General features: G+C 44.0%; 1 pseudogene across 1 annotated transcript; it reads right to left on the bottom strand.

Annotated features, from left to right (window-relative positions):
• Positions 1-3,383: 3,383 nt before the first annotated feature.
• Positions 3,384-5,425, bottom strand: LOC311104606 (ADP-ribosylation factor-like protein 13B; annotated as a pseudogene). The gene is made up of 8 exons: positions 5,301-5,425; positions 5,131-5,186; positions 4,777-5,050; positions 4,591-4,606; positions 4,428-4,533; positions 4,020-4,228; positions 3,694-3,825; positions 3,384-3,582 (listed from the first exon to the last, which is right to left on the bottom strand). The product of its transcript is annotated as an ADP-ribosylation factor-like protein 13B (transcript).
• Between the last annotated feature and the right edge of the window lie 9,456 nt (positions 5,426-14,881).

Here is a 14,881-nt window from a genome sequence, read left to right as displayed (position 1 = left end):
ATGCCAACAAGAAGAAAAGAAAAATCCTCAAAAATATTTTTACATCAAAGTTAGCATGCATAAATAAATAATACCTAATTGCCTAGTAGTGAAATAGGAAACATGGGAACATACAGTGGCTTGCGAAAGTATTCAACCCCCTTGGCATTTTTCCTATTTTGTTGCCTTACAACCTGGAATAAAAATTTATTTTTGGAGGGTTTGTATCATTTGATTTACACAACATGCCTACCACTTTGAAGATGCAAAATATTTTTTGTTGTGAAACAAACAAGAAATAAGACAAAAAAACAGAAAACTTGACCGTGCATAACTATTCACCCCCCCCCCCCCCCCCCCAAAGTCAATACTTTGTAGAGCCACCTTTTGCAGCAATTACAGCTGCAAGTCTCTTGGGGTATGTCTCTATAAGCTTGGCACATCTAGCCCCTGGGATTTTTCCCATTCTTCAAGGCAAAACTGCCCCAGCTCCTTCAAGTTGGATGGGATCCGCTGGTGTACAGCAATCTTTAAGTCATACCACAAATTCTCAATTGGATTGGGGTCTGGGCTTTGACTAGGCCATTCCAAGACATTTAAATGTTTCCCCTTAAACCACTCAAGTGTTGCTTTAGCAGTATGCTTAGGGTCATTGTCCTGGAAGGTGAATCTCTGTCCCAGTCTCAAATCTCTGGAAGACTGAAACAGGTTTCCCTCAAGAATCTCCCTGTATTTAGCACCATCCATCATTCCTTCAATTCTGACCAGTTTCCCAGTCCCTGCCGATGAAAAACATCCCCACAGCATGATGCTGCCACCACCATGCTTCACTGTGGGGATGGTGTTCTCAGGGTGATGAGAGGTGTTGGGTTTGCGCCAGATATAGCATTTTCCTTGATGGACAAAAAGCTCAATTTTAGTCTCATCTGACCGGAGTACCTTCTTCCATATGTTTGGGGAGTCTTCCACATGCCTTTTGGCTTATTTTTTTCTTTAAGCAATGGCTTTTTCTGGCCACTCTTCCGTAAAGCCCAGCTCTGTGGAGCATACGGCTTAAAGTGGTCCTATGGACAGATACTCCAATCTCCACTGTGGAGCTTTGCAGCTCCTTCAGGGTTATCTTTGGTCTCTTTGTTGCCTCTCTGATTAATGCCCTCCTTGCCTGGTCTGTGAGTTTTGGTGGGCAGCTCTCTCTTAGCAGGTTTGTTGTGGTGCCATATTCTTTCCATTTTTTAATAATGGATTTAATGGTGCTCTGTGGGATGTTCAAAGTTTCAGATATTTTTTATAACCCAACCCTGATCTGTACTTCTCCACAACTTTGTCCCTGACCTGTTTGGAGAGCTCCTTGGTCTTCATGGTGCCGCTTGCTTGGTGGTGCCCCTTGCTTAGTGGTGTTGCAGACTCTGGGGCCTTTCAGAACAGGTGTATATATACTGAGATCATGTGACACTTAGATTGCACACAGGTGGACTTTATTTAACTAATTATGTGACTTCTGAAGGTACTTGGTTGCACCAGATCTTATTTAGGGACTTCATAGCAAAGGGGGTGAATACATATGCACGCACCACTTTTCCGTAATTTATTTTTTAGAATTTTTTTAAATAAGTACTTTTTTTCATTTCACTTCAACAATTTTGACTATTTTGTGTATGTCCATTACATGAAATCCAAATAAAAATCCATTTAAATTACAGGTTGTAATGCAACAAAATAGGAAAAACGCCAAGGGGGCTTAATACTTTTGCAAGGCACTGTACCTGTTTGGCTGACTAATAGTTTGCAGCTTGTCCTAATACTGTTTGGACTGCAGGGGGCAATCTGGGTCAAGCAATAAAGCATTATTTTTTTTCAAGCATTATCATCTTCAAGGAGAACACTTTAAGGCAAATGGTCAATTGTGAAGGAAGCATGTTTATTATACAGTTCAATTCTGTACTTGTTATTTCCTCAAATTGACCTGGTGTTGGAATCTCTCATAATGCTATTTTCCTTTAGCTTACTTTATTTTCTGTGGGAAATGTTTTCAACAGTCATATAAAAAGTCAAGAAACTTTATAAAAGCATGTCTCCCTTTCCATCAAAATTACAATATAAACAGATAAACTCTATTTATATTTACAAGGAGGATTTCAAATAGTTTGGCCGAGTACGTACATTGATCATGTTTGTGAACAATTGTTTACTTTTACTGCAGATAATTAAATAATCACTAATAAATAAATATTGACACTTTCATATAACATATTTTGGTAACATAAAATAAACACACATTTCTTAGGGGTGTATTGGCTTTGTAATTCCTACACAGTGGCTACTAAGAAAAACTTGCTGTCAGGTATTTTTTAATTGTCCTTCAAAAGCCGATGGAAACTCCAGTTGTAATCCATAAGTTTAAGATGTGAGGTAATAGAACGAGGTTGTGGAGGGGTTGCAGGCAGGGCAGGCCTCCCTCTGTCAGTCAGTCTGTCAGGTAGCTGTCTTGATGGGTGGATGGGAAGAGGCTGAGGGGGAGTCACTAAGGTGTCTACGCGTGTTCATAATCACTGGAGTGCTGCCCTTGCCAGGATAGCAGAATGCGTAGTCACACACTGGACCCAGGACTCTATCTCTCGCTCTCTCAACCCTCTACTCTCACTAGCTCTGATCCTGATGCTCTTTCAGAGCCAAAAGGGCTTTTCGGTAATGATCTATCAGGAAACAGGGAAATCATATATCTTGTTTAAAAACAGGCTTTGATCCTCAGACAGAGTCTAATTTTGGCTTTGCATTTCAGTGCAAGTTAAGAAGGAGTGACTGGGGGCTCACCAAAGTTCGCGGAGAGGTCAACTGGCTAAGAGTATGCCCCTGGAATCTCCTTAGTGTTTATTCTTGTTATAGTGTGGACGCTATATAAATAATTACATTGAATATGTGTTGTACTTACTTGCACTATAGTATGATTACTATTAATGTGTGTAGGGTTATTATTGGCATTGACCGTGACCTTTCTCCTTTGATGATGTCATCCCCCAGAGTCGGATCTGTACAATGTGACTCTACCACAGGTTGAGTGGGCTGTATCGTTTTGCTGATTTTGTACCATTTGTACATGGCTGTACACCTTTTATTTATTGGGTTGAAAGTAAAGGAAAGTAATATTGAAATGCGTGTGGGCATTCCTTGTCAAGTTACTATAATTCTGTTCTCCTTTTTCACTTCTGTTTCTTTCTTCTTCTTCTTGTCCCCTTTATCTACAGATGAGAACATGTTAAAGTTTTTAACAGATACACATTTCGATATTCAGAAGTACTAATAATATGCTATAACCTTAATAAAGCCTTTATAACATACTCCAAGACACTGGAGGCAGAGTGAGTTCTATTGTTTGAGGATCATAGTTACCTTGATTTGTCTTTGTCTTAGTTTTCAACTGATTCTGGGAGGTCTAGGGTCTCTTCCTTCACTTTGGCTTTGCGTTTCAGCTTCCCTCGTTTCAGAGGTATTAGGGGACTGCTGGCCTTCTCTTTCTGCACAGTGTGTTCCTGGTCCGCCTCTGTGCTACCTCCCTGCCCCTCCCCCTCCCTCCACATTCTCTCCTCCTTCACTTTCCTCTTCTGTCTTTAATCTTGACCTGCTCTTCTACAATATAAAATGCTCATCAGTTCACATTTAACACCTTTACTGTACTGAAACTATAGGAATCTTATCAAGATCAAATGGATCTGCAACTATATTAAAACTGTCAATGTCTTTACCTTTTTCAAGATCTTTCGAATGGGTTGTAGTGAAGGGGTCTTGGGCCTTTGGTCCTTTTCTTGAAGGCGTTGTACTTTACAATGGTCATTTTTGCTGCCATGTAATCTACACAGAGACAAAATTTCACATGAAAAAAGGGTCAATGCCATAATGCTTTAGCTAACATAGCTAAGCAATGTCTTTGAAATAGAAATAGTTAATGGATACATATTCTGTCACTGCAATCTCAACACATTGACCAAGACAGATGATTTTCTGGGAGTCTAACTGAAGGCACAGAGTTATAGTCTCTCTCTTACCTTTCCTCTTTGGGCTTGCTGCGGCCTCTCCATCTTCCCATGGTTGTTCCTCTCATCTGGTGCCAGAGGTCTCCTGTCCCTGATGTTCCTGATTATGCGAGAACAGAATTCTGGGTAATCCAGATTGACGGCACGCAGTGGCCAGCAAAGACCCGCAGTGTCATCCTGTCTGTCCACCTCCACCGGTCTATGAAGGCTGAGCAAGGCTCCTTGAGCAAAAAAGCACAACATAATCAAATCTATGTAGCCCACATGGATTTGTGTCTGTCTTTGTATCTATCGGTCTCTTGTACCTAATTAACATAATCTGTATCTCTGATTGGCTGGCAGGATGGCTTTCTAGCTGATTGTCTGTCTGTCTGTCTGTCTAGTTGTGTGGAGAGTGGTGTGTATGAGGACTAGACTCACAATGTGGCACAGACAGTGGCTCTGGTTCACCAGTCTCTCCAGAGACAGGATCTCGATTATCTCACTCCCCAGCAGGGTGTTCATCTTGTCCTGCTTGGTGGCCAGCCTAAAACACAACAACAGAGCATAACGTTGTTTTGAAAGCACTAATCAGTTTCGCTACGGTCCTTCCTTGCCCACTGTAAATGGCAACACTAAGGTTTTAATGGGTATAGGTAATATAGATCATCTGTCAACTCATGGGTTTCTGTACACCTCATAGAACATTGTATAACATAGTCATAAAATCAGCTGTAACTTCGCTTTTTATTTTGGCATTGATCAAGTATTCTATTCACATAATTCAAACTTGATATAAGTAGTAGTCCTTCCACCAGTAGTGGTTTTCCCGCCACTCTAGGCTGCTTCAGCAGGTCCGTCAGAAGCTCCTTGAACTCTTTAATCCTCTGCCGGTCACTGAAGTCCACCACAAAGATGAACCCATGGACCTCCCCATAGAGATCCCTCCAGGATCCCCGCACCTCCGGGGCCCAACCAATGTCCAGCAGGGTGACCAGGAAGTTCTCCACTCTCAGCTCCGTCCGGACACACCCATGAGTCGGAACCCACATCCACCGGGGGCACTGCAGACAGAGACAGGACAATTTACGTCAGCCAACCCAGATTACGGTGTCATGTTTGTATTGGTCTGTATTTAATTCACTGACAGTGGATGTTTTTCCTGCTTTGTCAAGACTGACCACCAGTGCATTGACTTTCCTGTGTGAAAATATGAGATATAGTCCTGAAGCAATTTAAGTGACAGTATTATCTATTTGCAATCGCAAGTGATTGCAGACTGAGTTAATCCATTTGAGAGATAGTCGTTCTTGCCTGATGGGTTGCTGGGTCTTGGAGACACAGCTGCAGCAGTCGGTCATCAGTTGTGGTGAAACAGAGCAAGGCGAGCACAGCGGCCACCATCTTCTCCTCAGTTCCCACCTGAAAGAAGAGCTCATTGTTACACAGGGCCGACGTGCAAACCACAGACTTATATAAGGAACGTTGACAAGTCAGCAGAGGTCACTGTCAGGTGACCCGGGTCAATAAACTCCAGAATACTCCAGAGCTATTTAGATCATGGGTAGTAAAGGTCAACAGACTGATTGGAGTTGGGCTGCCTGTGTAAAAACATCTTATTATCATCAGGTTGGATATAGAACATGTTTTAATATCAACACCAATGTACAGCTGTATAACAACTTGACATTGTTTAAGAGATTGTTATGACTGTCCAACTACTGCTGTAATCCTGTTATAAGAATGTGTGACTTTTTTGTGTGAGAAAATCCAATAAAATACATATCCTTTAAAAAAGTAAGACTTACATATGGCCACCACAGCCTACTTAACCAACCAACATTTTCGCACCCAGTTTGTCTAACTACAGTACATCTAAACCTACCCAGAATCAGATTAAAAAAGTTGATAATTTCTTTACTCTTTAGTGTTAGTGTTATCTGTGTATTTATATAACCTGGGCTTTGGTACCTGGTTACTAAGGAACATGGGTTGTACTTACAGTGCATTCCTATCCCTTTGGGGTAGCACTATTCATTGGGTCTGTGAATTGGCTGTATACTGTATATCCCTTTTGCTATACCCATAAAATGTCCGTAAGTCCATATGGTCTCCACCATGGGGTTTGTTTTACAATACACAGTATAACTGCATATGGACTCTTAACTACATATCATGGAACTATGTGACTGACCTGGCATGCATTCAGACACAGTATCCTACCAGCTGTCTGACATCTTTAGACCTGTGTGTAGTCTGCCACAGTCTGGTTCTACACAGACAGCAAGCGTGTGAGCGTCTGTCTGTCTGAGGTGTGCTAAATAAATCCAGCAGGTCTCAGCTTTCTGCATCTGCTCCGTCTCCATTAAGCTGCATAAACCCAGACTGAGTCAGTCAGAGCATGAACATGCTGACCCTCTTTCTTGCCTCAAGCTTGGTTGAACTAGAACCAGACTTCAACCTACAGTATATCTTTTCAATATCCATATTTATTTTGCTAAGTTTTCCTGTTTCAGGTGAATCATTTTTTGTAATAAAAAATAACAAAGATTGCCTTTCTCTATACAAATTCCAATGTAACAATAAAAGGCAATTTTGAGTTCAGACAATTAGACCATAAAAATGCAATAAGAAACATCACTGACTGCAATAAGACAAGTCACTGACTGCAATAAGACAAGTCACTGACTGCAATAAGACAAGTCACTGACTGCAATAAGACAAGTCACTGACTGCAATAAGAAACATCACTGACTGCAATAAGACAAGTCACTGACTGCAATAAGACAAGTCACTGACTGCAATAAGACAAGTCACTGACTGCAATAAGAAACATCACTGACTGCAATAAGACAAGTCACTGACTGCAATAAGACAAGTCACTGACTGCAATAAGACAAGTCACTGACTGCAATAAGAAACATCACTGACTGCAATAAGACAAGTCACTGACTGCAATAAGACAAGTCACTGACTGCAATAAGAAACATCACTGACTGCAATAAGACAAGTCACTGACTGCAATAAGACAAGTCACTGACTGCAATACAATTTTGACACGTTAACACTGTCATAAATGAGGCAGGATGGGACTCTTCTTACCCCAAACGGGCGGTGGTTCGTGAGCAAAGTATTATGACTACTTTGAGGGTAGTTTCCAAATGTATCAACGATAAGTTTGACTCTCTCGTTGTCTCTCTCTCTCCCCCTCCCTCTCTCTTATCTACCCCTCCCTCTCTCTTATCTACCCCTCCCTCTCTCTTATCTACCCCTCCCTCTCTCTTATCTACCCCTCCCTCTCTCTTATCTACCCCTCCCTCTCTCTCATCTACCCCTCCCTCTCTCTTATCTACCCCTCCCTCTCTCTTATCTACCCCTCCCTCTCTCTTATCTACCCCTCCCTCTCTCTTATCTACCCCTCCCTCTCTCTTATCTACCCCTCCCTCTCTCTCATCTACCCCTCCCTCTCTCTCATCTACCCCTCCCTCTCTCTTATCTACCCCTCCCTCTCTCTTATCTACCCCTCCCTCTCTCTTATCTACCCCTCCCTCTCTCTTATCTACCCCTCCCTCTCTCTCATCTACCCCTCCCTCTCTCTTATCTACCCCTCCCTCTCTCTTATCTACCCCTCCCTCTCTCTTATCTACCCCTCCCTCTCTCTCTCTACCCCTCCCTCTCTCTTATCTACCCCTCCCTCTCTCTCTCTCCCCCTCCCTCTCTCTTATCTACCCCTCCCTCTCTCTCTCTCCCCCTCCCTCTCTCTTATCTACCCCTCCCTCTCTCTTATCTACCCCTCCCTCTCTCTTATCTACCCCTCCCTCTTTTGATAGCCAAGCAGTCATGCTGTTGTTAGTCCGCTAGGGACTTGTTCTCATGTTTTATAATATAATAATATAATATGCCAATTAGCAGACGCTTTTATCCAAAGCGACTTACAGTCATGCGTGCATGCATTTTTGTGTATGGGTGGTCCCGGGGATCGAACCCACTACCTTAAGTGTGTATGTTATTCTGTGTTATTATTTAGTTAGCTAGTAAATAAATAATTAAACCAATTTGGGTAGTACTGAATCGTAAGTAAAGCTGGGGTTCGTGCAGATCCAAGAAGTATACGACCGTTCAGAATGAGACTGATAAGAGGTAATGATTAATACATTGACTGATTTATACATATTGATAGGTAAATACCTTTTAGAGTTTAATTCGGGTGCTGGTAACTCTATAAACAACTTCTTCCATGGTGCCCCAAATCCTAATGAGTTAATTGTTACATGATTAATTTAATCAAGTAACAATTAAACATAGTTAGTTGATTCGATAAATAACAGTTATCATATTACTGAAAGTCCCGTCACGACAGCAGGACATCCAGTAGTGATAGACACCCTGCCTTCGAGTGTCTAAAATGGGAAACAATAGTGAAGACACACAGTGCATAATGACATCATGCTGTACTGTAGGTTCCCAATGGGCACAGACATCAATTCAACGTCTATTCCACGTTGGTTCAATGTAATTTCATTGAATGACGTTGAAACAACGTTGATTCAACCAGTGTGTGCCCAGTGGGTTTGCTTGTTTGTTTACAAGGCTTGTGGGCATGTGGTGTGACACCACTGTGTCCACCAGTTAACAATGGAAGAAAGCAATCCAGATTACTGGTATTACCGGGATCGCCCCACCTTCAATTGAGTTCAATTTGACCTATGATGTCTTGTGACGTTCATAGTGAGTAGATTAGAGATGTTTTTTGTTTTTTTTTACACTAATATAACAACAAGCAACAATAATATAATGACCATACAATTTGTCAACCATATAAATGCAAAGTACAGTATTCACTTTCTCAGATAAATGTGCAGCTGGTCTCAGTTTATGTTACAAAATATATCCCCCTGAAATGACAGTAGCTTATCACAATAATGTTTCATGGGAATCAAACAGGATACACATGCAGTATGAGGCAAATGTAGCTCTGTTTAATTGTACTTTACAATATTATTGCTGCCTTGTAACATTGTAACATCTTTACAAGTTGATACATCATCACAATGGCCACTAGATGGCCTTGACGTCTATGGAACCATTTACAGTACAAGGGGCTATGATTATGTGTCTGTGTGGTTTTGTTAAAGATGAGCTGACATGGGCAGGAAATAATTTGCACTGCTGCCAAATCACAGTCTGTCTATTCATGACAAAATGCATAATTTCCCCAAGCCAACCTTTTTAACCACAACACTACTAATGTAAAATAAAATATTTATAAACAGTGAGTCCCAGTAGTAGGCATCAATGTGGCAAATACAACGTCAAATGTGACTGACAACTATTTTTCACTCTGTGGGGTATTTATTTTTATGTTTCGCATAACAGGAAGAACATATCCAGGAACTGTCTTTTGTGTACAGTCGTGGTTAAAAGTTTTGAGAATGACACAAGTATTGGGCTCCACAAAGTTTGCTGCCTCAGTGTTGATGATGGCAATTTGCATATACTCCAGAATGTCATGAAGAGGGATCAGATGAATTGCAATTAATTGCAAAGTCCCTCTTTGCCATGAAAATGAACTTAATCCCCCAAAAAATTCCACTGCATTTCAGCCCTGCCACAAAAGGACCAGCTGCCATCATGTCAGTGATTGTCTCGTTAACACAGGTGAGAGTGTTGATGAGGACGAGTCTGGAGAAACACATGCCGTCATCATTGCTTTGCACAAAAAGGGCTTCACAGGCAAGGATATTGCTGCTAGTAAGATTGCACCTAAATCAACCATTTATCGGATAATCAAGAACTTTAAGGAGAGATGTTCAATTGTTGTGAAGAAGGCGTCAGGGTGCCCAAGAAAGTCCAGCAAGCACCAGGACCGTCTCCTAAAGTTGATTCAGCTGCGGGATCGGGGTACCACCAGTGCAGAGCTTGTTCAGGAATGGCAGCAGGCAGGTGTGCGTGCATCTGCACGCACAGTGAGGCGAAGACTTTTGGAGGATGGCCTGGTGTCAATAAGGGCAGCGAGGAAGCCACTTCTCTTCAGGAAAAACATCAGGGACAGACTGATATTCTGCAAAAGGTACAGGGATTGGACTGCTGAGGACTGGGGTAGAGTCATTTTCTCTGATGAATCCCCTTTCCGATTGTTTGGGCCATCTGGAAAACACCTTGTCCAGAGAAGACAAGGTGAGCACTACCATCAGTCCTGTGTCATGCCAACATTAAAGCATCCTGAGACCATTCATGTGTGGGGTTGCTTCTCAGCCAAGGGAGTGGGCTCACTCACAATTTTGCCTAAGAACACAGCCATGAATAAAGAATGGTACCAACACATCCTTCGAGAGCAACTTCTCCCAACCATCCAAGAACAGTTTGGTGACGAACAATGCCTTTTCCAGCATGATGGAGCACCTTGCCATGAGGCAAAAGTGATAACTAAGTGGCTCGGGGAACAAAACATCGACATTTTGGGTCCATGGCCAGGAAATTCCCCAGACCTTAATCACATAGAAAACTTGTGGTCGATCCTCAAGAGGCGGGTGGACAAACAAAAACCCACAACTTCTGACAAACTCCAAGCATTGATTATGCAAGAATGGGCTGCCATCAGTCAGGATGTGGCCCAGAAGTTAATTGACAGCATTGCAGGCGGATTGCAGAGGTCTTGAAAAAGAAGGGTCAACACTGCAAATATTGACTCTTTGCATAAACTGAATGTCATTGTCAATGAAAGCCTTTGACTGTCACGATCGTCAGAGTGAGTGGACCAAGGCGCAGCGTGATGAACGAACATACTTATATTTATTACACTCGAACAAAACAACAATAAACGATACCGTGACGTCCTATGTAAACCAAAAGGAACACACCGAAAGGAACAAACCAAACGGAAACAAGATCCCACAACTATTGTGGGAAAACAGCCTCTATAAATATGGCTCCCAATCAGAGACAACCAGCAACAGCTGACACTCGTTGCCTCTGATTGGGAACCACTCTGGCCAACACAGAAATACAAAACATAGAATATACACACCCTGGCTCAACATATAGAGTCCCCAGAGCCAGGGTGTGACAGTACCCCCCCCCTAAAGGCGCGGACTGCGACCGCGCCTAAACATAAACAAACCAGGGGAGGGCTGGGTGGGCATTCCTCCTCGGAGGCGGTTCCGGCTCCGGGCTCGCCCACCACCCTCCAATAATCCCCCCGTAGTGCCCCTGATCCGGTCTGGCCCCGCTGGCTGGAGCTGGACTGGACATCGTAGGAGCGGATTGCTTAAGCTCCGGTGTGGAGCAGTTGACCGGTACCTGACCAGGCACCGGCCTGACGATGCGCACCCCTGGCTTGGTGCGTGGAGCAGCAACGGGCCGAACCGGGCTGACGATGCGCACCCCTGACTTGGTGCGTGGAACAGGAACGGGCCGGACCGGGCTGACGATGCGCACCCCTGGCTTGGTGCGTGGAGCAGGAACGGGCCGGACCGGGCTGACGATGCGCACCCCTGGCTTGGTGCGTGGAACAGGAATGGGCCGGACCGGGCTGACGACTCGCACCGTAGGCTTGGTGCGTGGAGCAGGAACAGGCCGGGCTGGCGACGCGCACCGTAGGCTTGGTGCGAGGAGCAGGAACAGGCCGGACCGGGCTGGCGACGCACACCGTAGGCTTGGTGCGAAGGGCAGGAACAGGCCGGGCCGGGCTGGCGACGCGCACCGTAGGCTTGGTGCGAGGAGCAGGAACAGGCCGGACCGGGCTGGCGACGCGCACCGTAGGCTTGGTGCGAGGAGCAGGAACAGGCCAGACTGTACTGGGAACACACACCACTGGCCTTAAACAGGGATCAGGAACGGGCCGGACCGGACTGGCAATACACCTCAGTACCTCTCGCCGTGCCTCTACAACTTCCTTCCCTCCTCTCACCAATGGCTCCCGTAACCCGGTGGCCTTCTCTCCTCGTCTCCCATTTCGCCCTGTGGCAGCCTCCTGCTGCCCAGTCGCCCATGCCGTGTGCCCCCCCCTAAAAATTTTCTGGGGTTGCCTCTCGTCCGTCCGACGACGACACTGTTGACGCCGTTGCTCATCTCTAGCCAGGGCCTTAATCTTCGCCCATGGCCCCTTGCCCCCGAGCATGTCCTCCCGGGACCACGATTTGCCCACCTGGGCCATCGCCAACTTCTCCAGCTCCTTTCCCGGCGCTTCCTCCAATGTCCAGGCCGCCTGCTCCTGGACACGCTGCTTGGTCCTGGTATGGTGGGATCTTCTGTCACGATCGTCAGAGTGAGTGGACCAAGGCGCAGCGTGATGAACGAACATACTTATATTTATTGAGAGTAAACACTCGAACAAAACAACAATAAACGATACCGTGACGTCCTATGTAAACCAAAAGGAACACACCGAAAGGAACAAACCAAACGGAAACAAGATCCCACAACTATTGTGGGAAAACAGCCTCTATAAATATGGCTCCCAATCAGAGACAACCAGCAACAGCTGACACTCGTTGCCTCTGATTGGGAACCACTCTGGCCAACACAGAAATACAAAACATAGAATATACACACCCTGGCTCAACATATAGTCCCCAGAGCCAGGGTGTGACATTGACACTTATGGAATACTTGTAATTATACTTCAGTGTACCATAGTAACTACTGACATAAAGATCTGAGAACACTGAAGCAGCAAACTTTGTGGAGACCAATATTCTCAAAACTTTTGACCACGACTGTACATGCTTCATCTCATTAAGTTGTTACCCCTGTGTCCAATCAGGCATGAGCTTCACCTGCTGACTAGACTCCTCCGAGGCTCTTACAACAGCGTCAGCTGGCAATGACACACACACTTACACACGTGCACACACACACATAGCAGCGGCAAAAGCAGCAGCAAAAGCTTGGCACAACAGCTGTACACCGTGCCTTATATAGCCATGCCCTCCACATACCTAACATATCTCTGAGAGACTTGACAGTTGAATGTCTGAGGGTTATGTACCCTCTGACGTCTCTCTGCTTTAAATCGTTCTACTAACTAGTGATTGTAACTACGGAATAGTACACCCTTTAACCTCTATGCCTCTGATTGGCTGTGGGATGTATCGTTTTAGACTTTAAATAGTTTGAATCTGAACCAAAACTGTCTTCAGCTTTTTGTTCAATGACAGAATAAGGAGTATGTTTTGGCTGATCTGATTGGCTAGACCCAACTAACAATAAATGTTCCCACAACTTTAGAGAACGGTCCCTTAAGAGTCTCATTAGGCAATTCTAGCCAATGAGAGGGCAGATACACGCGTGAACAACATGCACAACTAAGTTGTTTTTCTCAAAGTTGCCAGAATGCCACGTGCATCCACTTATATCAGTACATTTGTAACAGCCTGAACATTACAAAACGTCTATTCGATCAAATAAGCCTCACGTAATTCGACACCCTCTCATAGACCTCCATACAAAAAAGGGCTTATCTCATACAGACAGACTTTGGGCAAAGTAAATTATCTTGCGTCGCCTCTTCCTCTCTGGGTATAAAGACCTGCTGGGACACTAATGACAGGGCCTCAGTCCTACGCATGCTTCCAGAAAGTAAACAACCTCTACAGTCTGCAGCCACTGACCCACAGCGCTGTCTCGCCACACGCATTCATTATTAATAGTAGGAGGGCCTCCAGCAGACTTTGTAAGCCCCATTCACAATGCAGCGCCCACGTCACTGCCTGCCTGGGATCCGTCTGGTTACACTGGGGGAAGGATTCTCATATTTTGGGGTGACTCATCATGGGTAACACTGTGCCTTTGAGCTGTTATTGTGCTGCTCTGGAAAAAAAACATGAATGCTTAATCTGGGTTTGGGCTTTCATATGGAAAACAGTGCACTGTGATAATAATACAAATACAAAAATAAGATAGATTTATCATCAAAACTAATGTTATTAAAACCATCTACAACAGTCTGCATTTTAAGTGCTCTGTCGTTGAGCACAAAATCTTATTTCAAGCTTAGAGATAGTTTCAGAATGGCCAGATTGAAGTCAACATTTAGTTAAAGACACCACATTTGCACTGACCAAACGGCAAAGCCAAAAGAAGCAGAGGGGATCCCTCTCAGCCTGAGCAAACAAAAAACGGGTCCCTTTCATTTAAAGAATGTGACTTTGTTTGTAATTTTTCCATTTAGTAAAACATAGTTCCAAATTGAAATGTAAACCAAATGCAACACTGTGTCATGGCAGTCGTAAGTCTATACAACCAGCCTGGTCTCATAGACTAGACCACGTGTCAAACTCATTCCATAGAGGGCCAAGTGTCTGTGTGTTTTCACTCCACCCTTGTACTTGATTGATGAATTAATGTCACTAATTAGTAAGCAACTCCCCTCACCTGGTTGTCTAGGTCTTAATTGAAAGGAAAAAACAAAAACCTGCAGACACTCGGCCCTCCCTTGAATGAGTTTGACACCCCTGGACTAGACATAACCTAGTAAAAGTTAATCATGGACACCAGCAACCCCTCAATGTTTGTATATGAGCTAGCTTGGCTATCCCACTGCACATGTTCACATAGCTCTGATGCTGTAACAAGCCAAGTCTGTCTTAGTAGTTGTAGCGTAGCCTAAAAAGGAAAACTGAGGACAAATCATCTCTCTGTGCTCCTGCACTGTACAACACACAGGCGAGTGAGAGAGAAGAACCGAAAAACGGTCTAGTTAATAAAGGTTTGCACAGAAGCATTCAGTTAATCATAGCACATTTTTTGAAAAGTTGAGAGGTACTGTATATAGCTGGCCATAGTATTGTTATAATAAGAGTTACGTTCTTCATCTTCCTAAGTTGTTACATTATATATACACAAAAGTATGTGGACACCCCTTCAAATTAGTGGATTCAGCTATTTCAGCCACA

Source organism: Coregonus lavaretus, assembly GCF_964263955.1.
Source record: "Coregonus lavaretus genome assembly, chromosome: 29".
NCBI classification, from domain to species: domain Eukaryota; kingdom Metazoa; phylum Chordata; class Actinopteri; order Salmoniformes; family Salmonidae; genus Coregonus; species Coregonus lavaretus.
Note: the sequence above shows the minus strand (reverse complement) of the source record. Positions and strands in the feature narration are given on the sequence as shown.